Raw genomic sequence first — 25,000 nt, 5'->3', positions numbered from 1 at the left:
AAGATTTCATTTTTGGACTATAAATATCCATGAAAAGGTTTTTTTAACAATTATTTGCCTATCCTATTCATAATTTCATATAAATTTCGGATTATTTTATTTATCGTTGATGGAATGTTCATCATATATTGTTGCTTCGAATTATATCAAAAGGGTCGTTCACAATTTTGTTGTAGCGAGGAATTACACTTGTTTTCTTTTAACCTGGTAGAAATGTAACGGTACTGGGATCACATGATCAAATATAATAATCTACAACGTAATCTGACAATTTATAAAAAATAAACTTTTTTTTTTTTTTTTTTTTTTTTTTTTTTTTTTGTAGAATCCCAATACCTCGGGCCTAATGACGATGTTTCTGACGTAGAAGTAGTATTCTTCGAAGGATTTTGTGTGGTTTATCTATTTTCTTGTTTCCTTTCCTCACTGAGCTATTTCCCCTGTTGGAGTCCTTGGGCTTATAGCATCCTAATTTTTCAACTATGGTTTTAACTTAACTAATAATAATAATAATAATAATAATAATAATAATAATAATAATAATAATAATAATAATATATGCATAAGACTTTTATACGAAATGTTTTACGAAACTGTCTGGAGATATTAGCTCTTGATTAAGAAGCTTTGGCAGTGGTGTGGATTCTGGTATTGATACTAAATCCGTGAATTTACCATAGTCTTAGGCAGGACCCACTTAGAACTTGGGGGGTCCTGGTCTTAGGTAAAGCCTGGCGATATGCCAGTGACAGCAAGCTCACGCAGGGCCTCCTGTATTGCACATTCTGTGTTGTAATTCAAGGGTAAATTTGTTAAAAGACTTCAAACCCGGAAATTATTCTAATTACGATTCAAACTCGCCAATTCCCATGTCAGGAGACATAAGTAGTGTGTAAGAAACACAGCATCGATCAATAAGAGGAATACAAGCCTCACTGGAAAGCAAACCCCCCCCCCCCCCCCCCCCAAAAAAAAAAAAAAAAATATCCAACTCTCCCATTTTCCAAAATCCACAAGGAAGTACTTGTGCCGTTAACCTAGAGTACTAGAAAATAAAAACGTATGAGAAAAATAAGCAATTATTGTCCTGAATTAACTCAAGACCATAACGATAAAATGGAATTTTTATATAGATAAAATTATGGTTAAACCACACTTTACATTACTCTTCCTAATACTTATTTTTCAAACTATTCCTTACCATGCCAATGGTTAGATTAGTTCTCTTGCCTGAGAACTCGGGCATGCTGTTCTGTCTCATTTCTCTCTCCTGTTTTTTTTAAAGTTTTTATAGTTTATATATGAAAGATTTAATATAAAGTTGTTACTGTTCTTAGTATATTTTGTTTTGATTGTTTATTAATTCTCTTGTATTTTATTTATTTCCTTGTTTCCTTTCCTCCCTTGGCTGTTTTTTTCCATGTTGAAGCCCTAGGGCTTGTAGCATCTTGCTTTTCCAATTAAGGTTATAGTTTAGCTGGTAATAATAATAATAATAATAATAATAATAATAATAATAATAATAATAATAATAATAATAACGGCAATCGCTCTTCTTTCATTCATCTTTCCTAGCGGCTATAAGAAAGAAGGTTGTAGGAAGTCGCTCTGTAAGCTAGCTTGCCACTGCATCCAGCTGATCCCCTAGCAAGAGTAAAATATTTTCCTTAGTAATGTGGTCTGTGATTTAGCACAACGGTCTTTCAAGCAAGAGAATGAAGAAGTAGCTGAATACTTCCCACAATTAAAGATAGATGGATAATGTTTGCTCCTGATTCATGCGCGTTATCATATCTCTATAGGCAGAATATATATCAATAAGAACTGTTTGCATTTCTGCTCTACTGTTTACAGGGTTTGTAATAGCTAAAGTTACCATGTACTGGAGAAAGTTTGGTATTTATAACAAAAGAAGACGAAATCTTACTCAATGCGATGATCATGATTGAAATTATACTAAAAGCAATAAAAATTGAAATATATGTCTACTGTATATACTGATGTTTAGTAACTCAATCAGCGTCACCTGTAGCTGTCGCCTAAAGACTGCCAATAATCGCCAAAGTAAATCTAATGTATTTTTTCTGACGCCGCTTTGGACATATAAATTTGCCATACATTTATTAAAAGTACAAGATATATATATATATATATATATATATATATATATATATATATATATATATATATATATATATATATATATAATTATATATATATCTTGTACTTTTAATAAATGTATGGCAAATTTATATATATATAATGTGTGTGTGATTTATCTGGTGAGATTACAGTTTTACATTCCAGCTAGTTTTTTCTAATTCCCAGACCCATCAGCTGATCCAATTAATAGCATTTAACTCGAATTACCCCTAACGATTAAATATATGATGAAAGTCAACACTAATGCCTTGTGCAAGTTAGATTCCGACTTCGTGTATGATCTTTGCTGACTTAATTGATAGCGACCTTGATTTTCATTTGAAAAGACAGGTTCAATCCCAATGCAAGGTAGAAATTTATTTCTTTTAAATACAATATGTTCATTTTTATTTAACTGACTGATTCTTATTAATTTGCAATTAAAGTTATCAACCTTCCCTCTCGTCTGTGATCCCCAGGCAGAGTGAATTTGATATTAAAAGCTAATCGGGCCTAAAGTTTCTTCCACAACTGTTCATTTACTAATAATTGAAAGACACATCATTTCGCTTGCCTGAAACTCTATCATTTTTCCTCCCAATGTTATGCAACCTACTTTCTCAAAGACCTACCTCATGCCGTCTCCGTTTAAAGGTTTAAAGTCAGATCATGAATAGCAGAGAAAAGGGACCATCACATTGCAATTGTTAGCAGGACAATGCCCTATAGACCAACCATATTCACATTTATCATGATCAACGCCCAAACCCCCTCTTGATCCAAGGTAGGAGCAGAGATTGATTGATTTGAGGTTTTCTGACATCCTGGCATCTAAGGTCATTGATGTAGACTAGGACCAGAGAGAACCAGGCAAAGGCTGCTGAACACTCAGCAGATAGACTTATAGGATCTCCCAAACCCACCATCCTTAGCTCACAAGGATAACGATGTTGCAGACACTTTAACAAACTTGAACGTGACTCGAACACCAGTCCGAGGAATCTCTAGGTAGGAACGTTGACAATAGGCCATTACATCCCCCAATAATAATGTTCATAATGTTAAATCTCTATAATTCTTTATTTACTTTCATCACCTTCCACTTTACAAAATGGACCTATTCCATCTCTCAAAGAACCTCTCCTTCATCCATGTTTAACTTAAAAATCCTGGTAACTAGCTTAATCAACCTATCTTGTATTCTTGTATCCTTGCCAACCAACTTTTAAAGCATTCCCGAACATGCCTAATTTCCTTTAAATTTTGCCATATCCAGATATTCCTTTTTTTTTATATATTCAACCACTAATAACAAAATTCAATCTATCGATTATATTTGTCTACATCACCATTTCTTCATTAATCTTTTTCAATATACTTATTTCACTCCCAGAAAAATATTTTCTCCAAGCATTTGATCATATCCAATCCTTTTTTTTTTTTCATTATTTCCCTTTTCTCTCTTTTTATTTCTTCCTACTGCATCATTATTTTTAATACTTTCATAGTATTTCTTGTAAATTTCTCATTTCATTAAATCATTGTCTTAATTCATACATTTTACGTTGCCAATTCATGTTTTTAATGTAGCGCGAATTAATATAATAAAGTTTAATCTAGTACAGCATAATGCAATAATAAGAACCAATGATCCCTAACATAAATTATTATTTTATTTGATTGAAACGTTTAAGAAATATATGAAAACATTATAAATGGAATTTACATCAACTTCTGCAGTAATTATCTAAACGTTCAATGATAATTTACGATCGAGTAAAGACATCAGTTGCACCAAACGAGTCGTGGCCGTTATCATTCGGTTACTGTGTGGCAAGAATATTAATTAGCAAGTTGCCTTAATGGTGTATTGTACTCATTATGTATTGCCGACTCACGTAAAGAGCCGTTATCATGTTTGTAATGTTTCATGATTTCAGACTTCTATAGCGGCTAGGTTCATAGATACAGTCCACAGAAAGATATGAATTTATGATGTTTCATAATTGCAAGTTAGAAATAATAGATAATTTTAGTTTGTATTATAAGTATTACGTTTCCTCCCCAAAGGCATAACTAAACAATTGTTTTGATTCATATTGCAATCGGTGGATAATTTTAAAACCGTTGTTTGTTCTGAAAAAAAAAAAAGTATATTTTTTTAAGATTTAAAATTTTGGTTCTTTCGCATATTGCGGTTGTAGATTTTTTTTTCAAAACTACAAACGTTGGTTTGGTCATCATTTACAATCTTTGAGTTCATTCCATTTTAGAATTTGGTGATAATTGTTTATGATATATTACACCTTGGAATTTTTATTCTATTTTCATTCCTTTATTTTATGGTCTCATGAACAGCAAATGTCACTGTACGACGGAAATATGTTTCATTGTAATCCAGAGAAACGAGATTTTTCAATAGTGGTATTTTCCTTCATCATTGTATCACTTGCATAACAGTAGGTAGTAGGCAGTGAATCGTCATCATCTCTTCCTTCGCCTGTTGACGCAAAAGGCCTCGGTTAGATTTCGCCAGTCGTTTCTATCTTGAGCTTTCAATTCAATACTTTTCCATTCATAATCTACCTTAACCTTCATAGTCCTAATCCATGTAGGCCTCGGTCTTCTAACTCTTTTAGTGCTTAGTGGAGCCCAGTTAAACGTTTGGGGAACCAATCTCTCCATGGGAGTGCGTAGACCATGCCCAAACCATCTCCATGTACCCTCACCATAATCTCGTCCACTCCTGGCACTCGAGTAAGTTCTCTTATAATTGCATTTCGAATCCTGTCCTGCCGTCTAACTCTGTGAATGATATTTTCTAATGTTGTGTAATTTTCCTTTTCTGTTCAGTTGTAGAGATAAGCTTAGGCTTCCCTGTGTCTTATGAAAGTTTTAAGATTATTTGATGAGAAATACAAGAATGGGTGTTTAAATGGTGGAGTCAAGGTCCTTTAATGATAAAACACGTAAAAGAATTATTTATTGCTTATACGCAGTTGTGTATATATGACGCTCCGATGCATGAAACCACAAGAGAACATTGTTTAAATTTCATTAGCTTGGGCAATTACTTCATTTCCGAAGTGTCCTGCATGAGTTTTAGAATACATTCAAAGGCCGAAGGAGTCTCTCTCTCTAAGGAAACGCTTGTCCATAAATGGAAAAATCTTAAATGAAAATTACAGCTGTAACATATGCAAATGTTGAACAGGCTGACATAAGTCTCTCTTCATAGATTATAAATGACAGATCTATCTTAACCTTGGTACTGATCCTAAAATATTTTTATTGATTTTTCATTAATTGTCATTTCCTTATTTCTTTTCCACACTGGGCTATTTTTCCCTTTTGGAGTCCTTGGGCTTATAGTATCCTGCTTTTCCAACTAGGGTTGTTTCTTGACTAACAACAACAACAACAATAATAATAATAATAATAATAATAATAATAATAATAATAATGTTTAGTGTTCTGAAAATTCTTATATAACTCAATGAAATCTCCATAATCTTACCAGAGGCAAAACATGAACTCCATTCCTGCGAATGGGAAACGAAACCTAGGCAACATATAGTTGTTTGTTTATTTGTGAATTATAGTTGCCAAATTTGAAGCCCTGAGGTGCTCATGGGCCAGTAGTCAGGCAATCACAGTGGAATCTTCATCTAGCAACAGCGACAACAACTCGGCCTGTATCCAGACAGTTAGAATCGCCTAGATCCAATTCTTTCAATTTTAAGGTTCTTCTATTGATTTTTACAGTAATTTCGTCTTCACATGTAATGGTAACAATCTGTTTCAACTACAAAAATTGCTATTTGGTTTTCTAAAGTAGCTTTTTAATCAGCATTTGTCTATGTATATCTTAACACATACAAAGTCGTGTTTATATGGATGCATTTTTGTGAGCTATTATTGTATAAAAATATTATGAAATTCGTTTTTTAAATTTTAGAGTATTTGTGTGGATCTTCAGTATTTGTCTATTTATATCTTAACACATACAAAGTCGTGTTACATATGGATGCAGTTTTGTGAGTTATACTTGTGTACAAATGTTATGAATTCATTGTTTTTTTTTTTTTTTTTTTTTTAATATTTGCGTCGATCATCTAATAGCAAAGATCCTACTTATTGATAACGTGTTCAAATGGAGACAGAATCTGCCATCGAGTGCCGGTGTGAGAAAGCGATTGGGTTCCCGTGATTCGTGTATTGACAGCATAACCATCTCTCCATGCATACAATAACGGAGTTCGAGGTTCAGCACGCAAGGGATGAAATTATAGGGGCTTCACCCTCCCTCGGCCCCTTCGACAGGAAAGGTTAAAGCCGGGCGCCCACTAAGGGGCTCTTGAAGAAACCCTTCCAGCCAGCCTTGCCGCACTGTCTGATCTCTGTCTCACCCCCCCCCCCCTCCCTTCCTCTTCTCTCAACCCTTGGACCTCTCCCCATCCCCATATAACCCAAGCCCCCTATCACCTCCCCTGGTATCCAATCTCCAACCGTCCCTTTGACCTTGTAAGCCAACGGTCGCCAGGCCCCCATACCCTTTTCCACCTATCCATCGAAACCTTGCGAGAGACTGTGTGAACTTATATTTTCCCATCACGGTGTTTCTTTACTGAAAAAGCCATCAACTATTCGTCCATCGTAGATATTTCATCCACAGTTATGAATTATAAACATGAAAGTTGACAATGAATATGTCATCATTTAATACCAAGAGGCCTAATTCTTGTGTCTCGATCCTTTGGGCAGAAAAAAAAACTAAGCAGTTATATTTGTGATTTTTCATGATTTTTTACTTCCAATGACTAGGTGCATAGATACAACCCACAGAAAGATATACATTTATAATCTTCATAATTGCAATTTAGAAATAATGTATAACTTTCCAACGAACTCATAACAGGATATATCAATATCCCGGATTTCGTTTGGCGTTATCCCATGATTATTTCAGCTACCTTCATTTCAGTCCAATAAACCCATAGTTACTTCCACTTCCTAAACTCACGCGCGTAACCTTTCCGCCCAACTGGAGATCCCGAGTTCCAGACGAAAGATTCCGATTTTTTTTTGCCAAATACTCAAGGACGCTCCACATACCCTTATGGTCCTTCCCTAATTTCAAGTTCATTCACCCCATAGTCGCTGACTTTTAAACGGTAGGTTGTTATGCCGAAAAATTAAATATCTATAGTATCTAACTTCAAATTACTCATGAAACATCCTGTATCAAAGTAAGTTCCAATTTTGATAAGCTTGAGTATGTAAGTAATGATAATGCTTGGGGATTTGAGCTATATACATTTAAGATATGCTTATTTCAAAAGCTAGAGCTAAAGATCCTTTGCATAGTTTGCAGTGTTGATGAATTCTTACTCATAAAATAAGAGCGAAACTTTTAGTTGACTTTTGGATATATCTTAAGGCCCTTTGCATCAATAGGGGTAGGAGGAGATGATGATTATGATGATGATGATGATGATGATTTGCTTTTATGTGGAGAAGAGCCGGTCCAATTCCAGAACTCAAGAAACTGTCTTAGACATGTTTCTATGAAATATATTGTCTGTCGACGAAAGCACTAAGTTTTCTACCGGTAGTTATGCGATTTGGGGCGGGTCACAATCGGAGTGGAGTATAGCTTTGACTAGAAACCTAATTCTATGATAACTGGGAGGTTAACACCCTTTTTAACCAATCTGTTATTTTCATAGGCTCATTTTGAGAGAGAGAGAGAGAGAGAGAGAGAGAGAGAGAGAGAGAGAGAGAGAGAGAGAGAGAGAGAGAGAGAGAGAGAGAGAGCCCTTGCTGACCTTACATTCAACTCTTAACAATATTTTGATTTAATTTCATGAAACAGAGAAATTAGGTATGCTTAAATACACAAAATCTGGTAATAAGCAAAATTGATATAAAAATGAAGTTTACTGCATAGCCCTGGACACAAATCAAGGCTTAGCCTAATAGCTCACTTTTGGTAACAACTTTTTTTTTTCATTTTGTCGAAAAGGCATTTCTATGAAAACAATGAAATGCAATATGCGCATTCCATACCTATAACTAAATTCATAGGCTTTTGCTTTGAATTTTGACAAGTATTGCTTTCTTTACAATTCTAATACAACTTTGAATTTTAATGCTGTCTCTCTTTGCAACCAAGAACACCATATGAGACACTGAGTGATTGATTTCCGCAAATTAGCGTATTACTTATTATTATTATTATTATTATTATTATTATTATTATTATTATTATTATTATTATTATTATTATTATTATTATTATTATTATTATTATTACTTGCTAAGTTAAAATCCCAAGAAAAGCTGGATGCTAATACTTTATGTACAAGGGTTCCAACAGGAAAAATAGCTATTGTAATCTAAACTTGCAAATCCGGTATTAATTTCCAAACTATCGGTGCACGTAAAAGGAATATTTCTTTTATATTTTGCACTGTAACAACTTACTCGTCCCTCCTGCCGTGTTTAGCCTAGTGTTCTGCTTGAAGTCAAATCACGAAGAAGCAGATGTTTGCGTCCAACGAAACTTGGCGGTCGGTAAACTCAGTATCACGGTCTGCAATAAGCTCCCACTAGACATCCGACAGACTGAAGATATTATTATTATTATTATTATTATTATTATTATTATTATTATTATTATTATTATTATTATTATCTAAAGTACAACCCTAGTTGGAAAAGCAAGATGCTATAAGCCCCAGGTCTACAACAGGGAAAAAAATACCCAAGTGAGGAAAGGAAATAAGGAAATGAATAAACGATATGGGAAAATAATTAACAATAAAAGAAAATATATAAAAAATAACAACAACACTACAGATATTTCATATACAACCCATAATAAGACATACGTCAGCCTGTTCAACATAAAAACATTTGCTGCAAGTTTGAACTTTTGTAACTGAAGACTTTCTTAAGTTTTTATAAGTGCTTCGATAACGTGAATTTGACGATGAACGAGCAATATGCGGTGTAAATGTTGAATGCCTTGGAATGTATACGTTAAAAGGAATTATGAAATGTCTTGTAGAGAGTAAGGTTCACCCTCTTGCTTGAGGATACACTCCGGCACACTGTTCTACCTTATTTCTCTTCCTCTTTTTTTTTTTTTTTTTTTTTTAAAGTTTTTATAGTTTTTATATGAAAAATATATTTCAATATTATTGTTCTTAAAATATTTTTTTATTATTCATTATTTATAGTTTATTTATATCCTTATTTCCTTCCCTCACTGGGCTAATTTTTCCCATGCCCATGGGCTGATAGCATACTGCTTTTCTAGCTAGTGTTGTATAATAATAATAATAATAATAATAATAATAATAATAATAATAATAATAATAATAATAATAATAATAATAAAGGACCAGAAAAGCAACCCTTAAAATAAGTAAAGTAAGTAACAGTGCTTCTTATCATTCATCATTAAGCTCATTCTTCCCGTGAAATTCGCGAAAGTGCGTTCGTTCCTGCAATCACTGAATCCTTCTCACTCCTCCCAGTCACTCGACGCATCCTTCACGCCCTCTTGGCTTCGCTGACTCACCGAAATACTTGTTTATCACCTGACGCTCATTCAGTCAAGGCAATGATAAACAGGAACTCGTCTCTTGTGATAACACGAATTTCAATTGGATTTGTGTATCCTTGGGGTATCCTTCTGGGTAGGACGCCGCAGTCTCACCTTTTGACCTTTGACCTTTCTTTTCCCCGTGATTGATAAATAGTGGTCAGACCACCAATGAGTCTTATGTGACCTTTTTATTCATTTTTTTTTTTGTAGAAAGTTTATTTACTTAGAAAATGTCTTTCTAAATTGCTTTTAGTATGAAAATATTGGTAGAGATGATTTATCGGGATTTTAATTGATTTTCTTTTATATATTTGAGCTTGTTTCACGTTTCAGGTAAAGCTAACAGTAATCATATTACTGTTGATATGACCTGCTTAAATTATTATTATTATTATTATTATTATTATTATTATTATTATTATTATTATTATTATTATTATTATTATTATTATTGTTATTATTATTAGCAAACCAACAAGTTTAATTGAAAAAACAGGATGCTACAAGCCAAAAGGATTCCAACAGGGAAAAATAACCCAGCGAGAAAAGGAAATAAGGAAATAGATAAACTATAAATGAGAAGTAATAGTAAAAATATAAAGTATCTTAAGATCAGTAACAACGTTATAATATTTCTTTTACATACAAACTAGTGAAAGGTTAAAGCCAGTAGGCCATGATTTTCTCATGCAATTCAATTTAAGCGTTATTACTTGCTACTGAAATTTATCTCTGCAACTTGATAATGAGTGTCCCTATGGTTATTTTTACAAAACCCTTCCTTTTAGTTTGGATAGTATTTCTAGGGGAGATATGATATCGTCTTATCAAGGACCAATGCCACTGAATCGCTACCTCCCATAAGTTAATGTCTTAAGAGGGTCTCCTCTTTCAAGTAAATAAAAAGTTGTGTAACCATTTCACTTCATGTGTCCAGGTAGCAAAGCTTAATATTAGCCTATTCCATGAAGGTATACAAACTAATGCCAATGAGAGCGAGGTGGCTTTAACGTCTTTCCCACCGTTATCCCTACATTAAGGGGTCGGTGGCCTGATGCGCCCTCTCCAATGCCCTCTATCAAAGGCATCCTCTTCCACCAAACTTCTTCTCTCCATATCATCCTTCACCTTATCTCACCATCTAATTTTCTGCCTCCCTCCCGATCCTCTCCCCCTAACAGGTTCCTCCCAAGCCCTACGAACTCGCTTTAAAGTAATCTTTGGAAAACACTTCAGATCTTCATTTAACCTACCTAGACATTGCGATTCAAAGGCACATACATTCTTTCAAAAAGCCCTGTAAAATTTACCTTCTTTTTGTTTCGAAGACATAACAAAACAGCGGCCTCACTTAGCTTCAATATCTGAGCCTCTCAAAGCAACAGTTTCGCTCAGTTTCAGTATCTGAAGCTCACAAAGCAACTGTTTCACAAGGTTTCAGTATCTGAATCACCGACTCTCAATAACCTTTCGGGTAGGGCTCAGGAGCTCTATGGACGGATGAGGCATTTCTGGCGGGATGACGGGAGAGACCGGGGGTGGAATAAATACTGCTATCTACTCCGTCGGGGTCGGGGTCAAGGCTTCCTCGGTTTTGATAGTCATACATATGATTACCTCTCTCTCTCTCTCTCTCTCTCTCTCTCTCTCTCTCTCTCTCTCTCTCTCTCTCTCTCTCTCTCTTTGTTGATAGTCATAAGTAAGATTTACATTCTCTCTCTCTCTCTCTCTCTCTCTCTCTCTCTCTCTCTCTCTCTCTCTCTCTCTCTCTCTCTCTCTCTCTGTTGATAGTCATAAGTAAGATTTACACTCTCTCTCTCTCTCTCTCTCTCTCTCTCTCTCTCTCTCTCTCTCTCTCTCTCTCTCTCTCTCTCTCTCTCTCTGAAACTAAGTCAGAATGTATCAATTTGTATTACATTATATCCCGCTCACAGAAAAAAAAATCCACACATTTATTATATATCTATATTCATAAATATCTTTTGAACACATGTGCGAAAACTAATTATCATCACATATGTTCCTTTTTCCGATCTCTCCTTTGTTACACTTCACCTGTTTCTAGTTCCCTTTTTTATAAACTAAATTTTTGGCTATCGTCTCTTTTTCTTTTTTATTTTTTTCAAGTTGCTAATTAGAAGATTTTAATTTTTCCTATTTCGTCTCTTCTCTGATTGTCCCTCTTTCATTTATCGACCGGTTTTTTGTTTATTTTATTAAAAAATATACATTTACACTTCTAACAATATATAATATTGTATATACATCATAATATATTTGCATGCACTGTTAAAAATTTGCGTTTAAAAAACGGTAAATGCCTGACATCATTTATTCCAGAATTTTTACCGTTTTAAAACCGTGTATATTGACATAAAGGAGAGTTTATAGGGTCGCCAAACCGTAAAATATAAGAACAAAGTGTGGTAAAATTACGGTCGCCTGTATATTACTGTAATACGGCTGAGAATAGTATATTTCTACGGAGAATTTCTGATTAAAATTACGGTTTTTTTTAACTGTGTAGGTGTATTTTGTAATTAACATATTTTCACAGTTGCAACTTTTATTATTCATATAAATATGTTTTTCAAAAACACAGGTCGACTCGTTCTTCTTCTTCGTCTACCTCAACTTCCTTCTTCGCGGACTTCTGACCCCCCACGTTACCTTTGTGACGTAGTTATTTGGTTAATTAAGCTCATGAAAACGCAGTTATTATTCTCATTAGTTTCTCCCTTGGTGGCACCCACTGAAATTTATTCCTGTTCATTTCTCTTCTTTTGTCCCTTCAATCTTTACTAGCGTCCCCTATGAATTACAATTCCTTTTGTGTGGATTCCTAAGTTTCATCCGTATGGTGTTACGGTCGTTCGCCCATTTCTGGTCAATTGCTTTTGCCTGAAAGATGACAAGGTTCGAAAAGTGTGAGGAACATAATCCCTTATCTTAATAATAGCTTATTGACTTTGTACTTGCTGTTATTATGCTTTTTATGTAAATAGCAGTTTCAGTTGAGTGTGTAGCATTCATTCTCTTAACCACCTTACGTTAAGAAGACAGTGCCTCCCGTTTTGGCTTTTATCCACATTAGCTTTAAATGATTTTTTTTTCTTTCACTGGGAGCTACGGGGTCATCAAAGATTTTCACTATCTACAATTCTGCATATTATTTGTTCATTCTTTCGGCTTCCTCCTCTTGTTCCTTACTTTTTCTTGGTATGAGTTGGTTGCTTCATCAGCTCATGAGTCAAATATTGACATAAGAAGGTGCTCAACTTTCTCTCTATGCTACAACTACAACAACAACTGGGTCTGCACCCAGACAGCTAGAAGTGCCTAACTCCAATTCTTTAAATCTTAAGGTTCTTCTAGTGATCTTTGCAGCTGTTTCGTCTTCACATCTCTTTTGTCTTTGGTAAGATTAGCAAAAAAAAAAAAAAAAAAAGTTTTGGAAGCAGTCACAAAATTTCTAGTCCAAACTTTTCAAGGTAATATTGATGTTATCCAAATGCCAGTTTCCTCAGATTTGCCAGTTATAATCTGACAATAAAGGGTTGGAGGGCCAGATGATATGGACAAATATATATCATTATGATGTTAGATACTCTGCTAGATATGGATTAGGCATATCATACAAAAGTTATACGAAATTATCTGCTAAAGAACGGCACAAAATCCCAGGTAGGCTCTAATAAAAATAAAAATGACAAAGTAAAGCCTTAAGATAAGACCAAATATATTCATTCATTTTCATTTTTGGTCCAGATTCTTGTAAGAAACTTCCTATTTTCGTAATTAAATTTCTTGTTGTCATCTCGTTTGGAAGCCATAACATGATCTTTCATTCTGCTTTCACTTTATCTTTCAATATGTATTTAATCAACCTTATGCATTCAGAACCGATCAGCGTATGTCATCTGACAACACCTTTCCATCTCAGATTTTCTCCGATGCCTGTCGGAGGCTGGTTTTCCTGATCACAAGTTTTATATGTTTCATTTCTGATTTGTTTGATGACCTTTGTTTTTGTTTGTGTTTGTTCAGGGAGCCTTTAATGCATAAACCTCCGTTCCCACTTCCTTTCTTCTTTGCCGTCCAACCTCTTAATTTTTACTTCATGCTGCAACTGCAGGAATTTCTTCATTACACATGGGCACTGATTAGCCTACCAGCCTTTAAAGGTTGCTTGTCAATGACAGAGGCAAAGAGCCCTGGCAATACTCTAGCAGAACAATGCCCTTGAGACTGACCATAAATCCATATGATCAACGCCTAGGCCCCTCTCTACCCAAGCCTGAACCAGGGAGGGACAGGCAATGGCTGCCGATGACTCGGCAGATTAACCTATAGGCTCGCAGAAACGCCCCATCCTTAGCTCACAAGGATAGTGAGGTTGCAGACACTACAAGAAACTGTCAACCTTAATAGGGACTCGAACCCCAGTCTGGCAGATCACCAGGCAGGGGCGTTTCCAATAGGCTACCACAACCTAGGGGCCAAAATTCATATATCCAGCCTAAATCTGCCTTCTTTGCTTTTCTTAAGGGAGGTCATTCCTACCCTTGAAACAAAGGTAGGTTTAATCCTTCAGGAAGTTCAGTAAAACAGAGTGAATATTGATGTTTCCTGCTATATAAGTGCATATCTAAGGGAGAGGTATTAGACTTTTTTTTAAACGATAATTTTGATCATACACACACAGACACACACACACACACACACACACACACACACACATATATATATATATATATATATATATATATATATATATATATATATATATATATATATACACATATATATATATATATATATATATATATATATATATATATATATCCTGTATACACACACACACATATATATATATATATATATATATATATATATATATATATATATATATATATATATATATATATACTGTACACACACACACACACACACACACACATATATATATATATATATATATATATATATATATATATATATATATATATATATAAAATATGTGTGTATGTGTGTTTAGACAAGTTTAATCAATTACACTCATGAGTTTCATGTTAATCATGGTTTTTTTTTCTAAGTAAGTTATTACATTGTAATTAATTGAGGAATAAAATCCAAGAGCATTTTGATATAATAATCATATTTTGCATCATGATTTTGCATCATTGAAGCCCTTATAGCTATAGTTGTATTGGAAACATGATATTTCTCTTCCCTATTTTATATAGAAAAATTAAATTAACTTAATATAAAAGATTCTGATATTATGGTACCCTAATTTCGAAAAATGAAAGCTTTTTTCCTCTCTGAATTGGAATTCTTCGGTTCGATATACAATATTAAGAAATAATAATAATTATTATTGGGCATTATAGTTAGCTCTTTCATTGAATGAGACTGGTTAAACCTGCCAGTGTATACATTCATTTTATTCATTGAACATAATCCCTTTGCAATTGTCATTATTACACTTTTTATATAAATATTAGTTTCTGTCTAATGTGTAGTATTCATTTTCTTAAGATGCTTTATTTTAAAAGAACAGTGTCGTCTTTATGTTTTTGCCGGTCTTGCCTTTCATCCACCTTTTCATGAGCTCTCAATGTTTCTCTTTTCCACTGGGCACTCAAGATGCCCATTATCTATATATTTTTTGTATTCTCTCTGCTATCATTTGATTGTTCTTTCGGCTTCCTCCTCCTCCTACTCCTCCTCCTCTCATTTTTGGTAATATGAGAACTTTGGCCTATAAATAAAGATCCTCACAAAAAAGATAGTTGTTTTCTCATGCATCCACATTTGCCCATGTTGTATGTTTCCATCTATTCGCTCTCCATAATGTATAGTAGCTCAATGGTTAGTAGACCAGTGGTTGTTGTATCCCTTAAGGATCTAGCTAAAATTAGAGCCTGGTGCAAATTGTGGGGGATGAAGTTGAATCCTAACAAATCTCTTAAGTATGATTATAAGTAGACCAAGGACAGTGGGTCCTCAACATCCAGAACTTTTCATTAGTAACGCTGTTTTAACTGTATATATTAACTCTATAATTCTAGACGTGAACATTTACTCCTATTACAAATTTACTTTTGAGAAATACATACGGTCCGTTTCTTCTGAATTGATTAAAAATGGTATGTAGAGAAAGTAGTTTAGGCGTGAACATTTACTCCTATTACAAATTTACTTTTGAGAAATACATACGGTCCGTTTCTTTTGAAATTGATTAAAAATGGTATGTAGAGAAAGTAGTTTAAGATTTTTATATGATCAATCTATCCTGAAGAGATTTTTCATCACACCATTGTTTCAGTATTGTTCTCCTGTTCTTCAAATGTTGACTCCCATACAAAATTTGATGGACAAAACTTCCAGTCTATGATATTCCTTATCCCTGCCCAGATTGTACCATCTAGTACGCAGTACTAGATACTGTATGCAGTTGATTCTAAATCTTACATTCTCCGTCATATGGCTCAATATTACCCACTAATCTAAAAGTTTTATTCCAACGATGACCAGATTGTTGAATTATCTTTTAAATCTGTGGTTGAATCAGTGGAATTTCAGAAGTTGAAACTTGTTACAAATGCCTTCTTGTTGAACATATTAATATGTCTCTTTTCATAGTTTATAACGTTGTTACCAATTCTGATATTTCTAATATTTTATTATTTCTCAATTATATTTTATTAGTAACTTCTGTATTTCCTTTCCGCACTGGGCTGCATTCTTTTGAGAGCCGTTGAGCTTGAAGCATTTTGCTTTCCCTATTGGGGTTCAAGCTTGGCTAGTAAGAATGATAGCAACCCTTTTTTCTTATCATTAAAAGGCAGTGGTTGGATGGAATTGGATTAGTTTAAAACTTATAATACCAGAAAAACTTCGTTTGTTTATAAACATATCCACGACATACTAATTATGTAATCTTGGATATCTTGAACTTTTTTTTCTGGGGGGGGGGGGGGTGTTGTTAAACTACGTGATATTTCATAAGAAAGAAAATTTATTATAAAGACGTAGGTAAACAGAAAAAGGAACAATTATACAAATTAGACAAATGGTAACTTAGAACCTGAACGTCTTCGGGATTTTGTATCCTCACCACTTGCGATGTGAGGTGTGCAGTTACGAAATGCGGTTATTCTGTCACTGTCACTGGGCCAATGGTCCAAATTTCATAAATCAAAACACATTTGAAAGAATGGATATTATCTTGAGAAGATATTACTTCTCTAATGAGTATTATTATTATTATTATTATTTTTTTTTTTTTTTTTTTTTTGTATATTGGTAAATAATAAAAACCTCTTCACTTTAGCTAGTCGTCAGTTAGGTAGCATTGAGTAATATATTTCTTTCGGACAAAATCTTAAATGCAGAAATATTACACTGCTGCGAAAACGGACAACGACGAACGATATTTTTTTTTTTTCACCAACAAAGACATCATTGAGTGAAACGTTTTGAAGAACTATTCCTCACGGTCGAAATTCTAAATGCAGAACTATTACACAAAACTCAAAGAACATCTTATGAATGTTACTCAAAGTTTACAACTCAGAAACATCATACTTACTAGAACATCATATGATTTTTTTTTCTTCATGTTTCTCTCAGTCAAAGTTCTACAAGGAGAAATTTTTCCCCAAAATCGACACTGATCGAAAGTGATCTTGTCCCCGATTATCAATTAAAAAAACCATCGAATTTGTAATGACATGATAAACTCTGAAAAACACTGATTCGATTTTGTAATATTCTTTAACAGGTAAAGACCAATTTGAATAACTAATCATGTGATTATACAAAGTTTGAACGCTAGGGATTGATAGTGGAATAGCTTAATGTGGTATTTTGAGAAAAACAAATCCTAGCCTAAAAAAATCCAATATGGCCACCTGCACACCAAAAACAACCATAAACCATAAAAAACGCCAATCTCTGTCATTTATTCCTAACTGTTGCCACTAAAAGATGAAGGGAAGGTAAGGAGGACAAGCTCTTTCTGTCTGTATAATGTCCCAAAGGGTTGCAAACTACACGGCTGATCCTACAGCCAAGTCAACACTGTTTTTCTTTTTAGGCTGACAGCGATGGGGCAAATAGAAGGGTTTGGCACAAAAAAAAAATTCTTTCTTTGGGCAGATGACAACTCGATTTCAGAGTAAAGACTGTCCTTATACTCGTATGAGAGGGAAAACTCCTGCATTAAACTATCGGAGAGGCTGAGCCAAGAAATCGCCTGATACTCGCTACCATGGCAAGCACATTGTTGGTGGACACTGCTGTGAACAGCATGAGATTCAATATCAGCTAATCTGCAGATTTAGTATCCCAAATGCTATCTAATCACCCACCAAAGAATTTAGAGAGCCCCACCTGAACTGATAGCATATGTCAACACAGGGAAGCCAAACCATAGATTACAGGAGCTTTAGAATTATCTGGATAGTGTACAGATCGCATTTGGATAATATCGGATGAATGATCGGGTCAGGTGAATGGCAACACCTCGAACATAACTGCATTCCATACATGAAAAGCAAAGATGGTAAAAGGATAAACTCTCGGTCCACTCTACTTAAATTCTCAGTTGTGACGAAGTTATGGAATGATCTTCCTAATCCGGCAGTTGAATCGGCGGGACTTCAAAAGTTCACACTTGAAGCAAATGTTTTTTTTTTTTTTTTTTTTTTTTTTTTTTTTTTTTTTTTTTTTTTTTATATTGAACAGGCAGATCAATCTATCCTGAAGTAATGTTTTAATTCTTTTATTCTACCATGTTTCGAGGTTGTTCGCCTGTCTTGTCTTCAGCTGCTGACTCTCATCTTCATTTGTTAGAAACTTGCGGTCTATCAAATTTCTAATTACTGATCTGGATATTAATCTCTGGTGCCATTGTTCAGTTTGTCCTTTATACATATTGTATAAGATTTTTCGAAATTCTAACCATATTGTACCATCTTAAATTTCAACGCAGCACGATATTTCAGAAGTTTATTCTAGCTGTACCAGATTGATGTATTATCTCAAATCTGGCGGTTGAATCTGTGGAACTTCAGAATTTCAAACTTGCAGCTAATGGTTTTATGCTAAGCAAGTTGACATATATCCTGTTTTGTATTTCATATGTGACAGATCTGTTTTACCATTGTTACTGTTGTTTTGTTAAATATTATGTAATTTTTATTCTTTATTTATATATATTTTATTTGTTATTCTCTTATTGCGTTTTCTCGCTAGGCTACTTTCCCTGTTTGAGCCCTTGGTCTTGTAGCATTCTGCTATTCCAGCTAGGGTTATAGCTTGGCCTTAAGTAATAGTCTCCCATATATATATATATATATATATATATATATATATATATATATATATATATATATATATATATATATATATATATATATATATATATATATATATATATATATATTCAGGTCACGCTTAGGTCTCCCCATCCCCCGGGTAGTGGGTAGAGGGATTTGTACCAACCGTGTGTCACACAATTGTACATAATTATTTTGTATATATTATGCTTGTATCTGCGCTCTTCCCTCGCACTAAAAAGAACCTGAATGATCATGTCTCCGTTTTGCTCAGTAACATTATCTGTCTCTCGAACAGGTCATGTCCTGTTGCCTTGAGGTTTTGTATATAAAGAAGTGTGTTCCTTAATAAATAACTCAGTCGTTTCCAATCTGCCTTTGAGTTCACAACTCCTCTCTCGGCCCGTCACATTGGTGACCCCGGAAGTCGACTCGCTCCCACTGCCTTCCACCCCCACCTCCCTCGCCCCTCCATCGTTGGTAATATGACGGGGGCGGACTCTACCCCAGCAGTTGGCACTGCGGCCGCTCCATTGAAACTTTCACCGTTCGCTAGCGGAGAAGCGTTCGCTTGGTTTCAACGCGCTGAAGTCCACTTTCGTATCAGGGGCGTGACTCGCTCAACCACCAAAGCGGATTATGTTCTCGCGGCGATACCCGAGGACACCTTCCCAGAAATATCCGACTGGCTTTGTGAACAAGGAGACACCCCAATAGCGTATGACGACCTCAAATCATACCTTCTGCAGCAGTACTCGCCGTCTCCAGCCGCCCGTATAGCAAAGCTTTTTCAGCTCTCGCAACAACCGTTGGGGGACCAAAGGGCTTCGCTTGCCCTCAGGGAAATGACCAGTATCGCTCGCCTTCAACCTGCCGCAGACGGCTCTCCTCGTGAGGTGAACCTACTCCGTGCCCTTTGGATACGTCGTTTACCCGAACCTGTGCGCGCTGCCATACCCGATGTCGATAGTTTACCCATAAAGGACTTGATGACCAAAGCCGACGCCCTTATGGACAGCCACTTCAAGACCTCCATCAACGCCTCCACCCCTGACGACGATGATGCCTATTCAACGTCAACCGAAGCTGACATGACATTGCCGTAGGACATACATGCCTACCCCGTGACGTGCCGAAGCGGCGACAAAGCCGCCCACCACCCACCAATCGCTCGCGCCCCAACGAACGACTTCTACAGCCACTTACTACCTCCCATCCGCCGCAGTTTTGCTACTACCACTTCAGATTCGGGGCAACCGCGAAAAAATGTGCCAAAGATTGTCAGTGGCCAAAAAACGTGTAAGTAGGCCATCGCTTGAGGCGGTGGCCTCCCATGTTTCTAATCTTTTCTTTTTACAGGATGCAGGAACGGGCGTGCGATTTTTGGTAGACACGGGTGCTTGTCGTTCTCTTTTGCCAAGGAAACTCTTCAAGGCACAACGTAGTCTGTCTACATCTGCCGACGTCCACTTGGTAGCTACCAACGGATCTGCGATACCCACCTACGGTTACGAGAACCTCACATTATCGTTCGGAAACGGTAAATTCAATTGGAAGTTTCTCGTTGCTGACGTCACAATGCCAATCCTCGGTGCGGATTTCCTCTCTCATTTCCACCTTCTGGTCGATGTCGCCCACCGATGATTGGTCAACGCAGACTCGTACTTGTCGACACCTCTTCAACCCGCCCCCTCTAACCTCGCTCTCCACATCAGCGCACCCACGATGCCTACGCCCACCTCCTCACGTCGTACCCGGAAGTTTTCCGTCCAGAACTTCGCCAAACGCCCACGGTTCCTGCCAAGCACGGTATTTATCACCATATCAAGACGACGGGACCCCCAGTCTTCGCAAAATTCAGACGTCTGGCACCGGAACGATTGGCAGCCGCCAAACAGACGTTCGCCGAAATGGAGAAAATGGGCCTTTGCCAAAAGGCCTCCAGCCCATGGTCGTCACCCTTATACATCGTTCTGAAGAAAGACGGCTCCCTCCGTCCGTGCGGGGATTACAGGCGCCTGAACATGCAAACAGAACCGGATCACTACCCCCTCCCAAACATTGCTGATGTAACCTCCTACCTGCACAAAGCGAAGGTTTTCTCTACGCTCGACCTCCTGAAGGGGTATTATCAGGTGCCTATGAACCCAGAAGACATCCCCAAGACTGCCATCACCACTCTGTTTGGCACATACACCTTCAATTACTCCTGTTTTGGCCTTCGTAATGCTGGGGCAACGTTTCAACGTCTCATGGATGGCATCTTAGGGGCCCTCCCTTTCTGTGTATGTTATGTGGACGACATACTTGTGTTCTCCTCCTCAAAATAGGAACACCCCCGTCACCTGCGCATCGTGCTCGACCGCCTGCAACAAAACGGCCTTGTAGTCCGGTACGACAAGTGTACCTTTGGCGCCAACGAAGGGCACCGTATCACTCCTGAAGGAGTCCATCCCCTCCCTGAGAAGGTAGCAGCTGTTCAGAATTTCCCCACGCCCTCGACCGTCAAAGCTCTGCAGGAATTCTTGGGCATGATCAACTATTATCACCGTTTTCTGCCAGCCATTGCCGCCACTCTTGCTCCCCTCTACGCCTCCCTCAAGGGCAAGCCAAAGGACCTGAAGTGGGGTCCCCTTCAAGAAGCAGCCTTCTGCAATGCAAAGAAGGCCCTATCAACTGCTGCGGCTCTCACTTTTCCTATCCCACACGCCCCTCTCCTTCTCTCCACCGATGCCAGCGACGTCGCTATTGGTGCAGTACTCGAGCAGGTGGTCAAAGGCTTGCCCCGCCCATAGGCCTTCTTCAGCAGAAAACTGTCCAAGGCAGAATCGGGTTATTCTACCTTCGATCGAGAATTGCTGGCGGTGCACTTGGCTGTCCGTCACTTTCGCCATTTCTTAGAAGGTACGCCCTTCGTCATTCGTACAGACCACATGCCTCTGGTGCACGCTTTCACTCGACAGTCTGACGCCTGGTCTGCCCGTCAACGCCGACATCTCTCCGCCGTTGCTGAATACAATTGCACCCTCCAATACGTCCCTGGAAAAATGAATCCCGTTGCCGATGCCCTGTCAAGAAACACGTTGGCTGCTGTTCAACTGGGATTGGATTACAACGCCCTGGCTGAAGCCCAATGACAGGATCCAGAGTATCAAGCTTGTAGGACATCCTGCACGTCCCTCCTTTGGGAGGATTTTCCCCTCGAAGACTCCAACACCACCCTCCTCTGTGACGTCAGTACTGGTAGACCGCGACCTTGGATTCCTGCTCCCATGCGCTGACAGGTGTTTGATTTCATCCACGGCCTTTCACATCCCTCGTGCCGTTCTACTGCACAGCTGCTGAAGGCAAAGTTCATTTGGCACGGCATTTCTAAGGATGCTAAGGATTGAGTCCGTGCGTGTACTTCTTGCCAAACTTCCAAAGTACATCGACACACGGATTCAGGAGTGGGCACCTTTCCTCAACCTCCGCGTCATTTCGCACACATTCACGTCGACGTTGTAGGCCCCCTACCCACATCACAAGGACATCGTTACCTGTTTACCGTCATCGACCGCTCCACTCGTTGGCCTGAAGCCATTCCCATGGAAACTGCAACGTCCGCCTCATGTACATCTGCCTTACTCTCTGGATGGATTTCAAGATTCGGTATCCCTGAGCATATTACTTCTGACAGGGGAACAACTTTCACCTCTCAATTATGGACGTCATTAGTGAATCTCCTGGGCATCACCCTACATCAGACAACGGCCTACAACCCCGCTGCCAATGGAATGGTTGAACGTTTTCATCGCACCCTCAAAGCAGCTTTGATGTCCCGCTGCAAGGATTGCAACTGGTTTACTCAGCTTCCCTGGGTCCTCCTTGGACTAAGGACCACTCCTAAAGACGCCCTCGACGTCTCGGCAGCCGAAATGGTGTATGGCGACCGGTTGGTCGTCCCTGCCGAATTTTTTCCTTCTACGACCTCTTCCGACGATCTCCAGCGCATACGGCACGTCGTGGGAAAATTTACTCCGTGCCGCCAGACTTACAAGCCCCCAGCGAAGCATCACATACCAACGGACTTGCACTCTGCAACACACGTCTTCCTGCGCAACGACACCAGCAAGCCACCACTAACGCCCCCTTACAGGGGCCCTTTCCTTGTGATCTGACGCAGTCCGAAAGCATTCCTCCTAAACATTCGGGGCAAAGAAGACTAGGTCTCCATTGATCGTCTAAAACCTGCTTATCTTCTGCCAGATGACCCGCCTACAGTTCGCCTCTCTAGATCAGGGCGCCCTATTTAACATGTACAGTATGTCATTTTTAGGGGGGGAGGAGCCATGTACCAACCGTGTGTCACACAATTGTACTTAATTATTTTGTATATATTATGCTTGTATCTGCGCTCTTCCCTCGCACTAAAAAGAACCTGAATGATCATGTCTCCGTTTTGCTCAGTAACATTATCTGTCTCTCGAACAGGTCATGTCCTGTTGCCTTGAGGTTTTGTATATAAAGAAGTGTGTTCCTTAATAAATAACTCAGTCGTTTCTAATCTGCCTTTGAGTTCATAACTCCTATCTCGGCCCGTCACAGATTAGTCAAACCCTGGTGAGAGGGGTTTCATGTGCATGTGCTTGATTGTGCTTATTTATCTAGATATTTAGCCGTCATTTTTTATTAGTGGCATACACTAGTAATAATATATAATCCAAAGGAGGCATATAAGTTCGGTTAGTTATGTGAGGGTTACTCTATGGTTCCTACAATAAGTCCCCTTTACTTTTTTGCTTTTTTTCTTTATAAAATATAAAAGAACCTTATCATGGAATTTCTAATCTTAGATTAGATTGCTTAGAGTAAATGATCTGCATCCCTTGGGCTAGAGCTCTTAATCGCAAGTTAAGAATGGAAAAAAAGAGGAAACGTTAAGAATGGAAAAAAAGAGGAAACGACAGACCAGGGAAGGAAGAAATAATATGAAAATCCTATTTGCTCTTTTTTAATGACCACTTAGGGTCTAATTTCTCCTAAAAAGAGACCGATCGCTCGAAAATTTCATTCCCTCTCAACACTTTCAAGTTCAACTTAGCGTGAATGGGAGGGTGGCAATCCGTCCATTCCCTTCGTGTCGTGTAAGGGAAGCAAAGGTATGGAAGAGGAAGGGAATTTCGTGTTGCACCTGGACGTCCTCTCCCCTTCCCACAACCCCCTCATCAAACCCCTCCCCCAACTTCTCTCTTCCACCCTCACCCATGAGCCATTTCCTGAAATTCGCCACTGACAGCGTGGGAATGCTACTTCGTCGGCCCTGGGTAGGGGCGTGGGTCTTCCGCTTCTGTGTCCGAAAGAAGTATAATTTGCTTTCTTTTAAACGTGGGCCGTTATTGAGGGAGCCCGTCTTGACGCTTTTTGGAACTCTTCTTGAAGAAAGGAAGTCTAAATTTCAACCGGACTTGCAAGGAAGATACTCTGATGGTAGTGACCATAGCTGCGTGTCTCATTATATCCTCACACCATTTACTAATATTTTTAATTTCGGAATTAATATAACTTTTATGTTTGTAAGGATAAGAATACTAACGATAATTATACTGATACTATTATTAACATTATTTATGTGCTGATGGCTTTGGAGAGTTTTCCGATATAATTGTATACAAGACTTCATTGTGAGAGATAAATTCAAGATTGTAAGGAGATATTGTTGACTTTGCGGCAGCGTCTTAGTTTTACTTACTCCAGTTTCAGATTAGGATCACTTCAAACGGGAAATATACTTTTTTTTTTTTTATAATTGAAAATATATTATTCCATTTTCAGAAAATAATGGCCAGACCTATTTTCATGAGGTGACCTTAAAGTATGAATGAGCAAAAGAAAATAATTTTCCGAAGTCATTCAC

The sequence above is a fragment of the Palaemon carinicauda genome, chromosome 1, assembly GCF_036898095.1.
Source record: "Palaemon carinicauda isolate YSFRI2023 chromosome 1, ASM3689809v2, whole genome shotgun sequence".
NCBI classification, from domain to species: Eukaryota; Metazoa; Arthropoda; class Malacostraca; order Decapoda; family Palaemonidae; genus Palaemon; species Palaemon carinicauda.
This window is presented reverse-complemented; position numbering follows the sequence as displayed.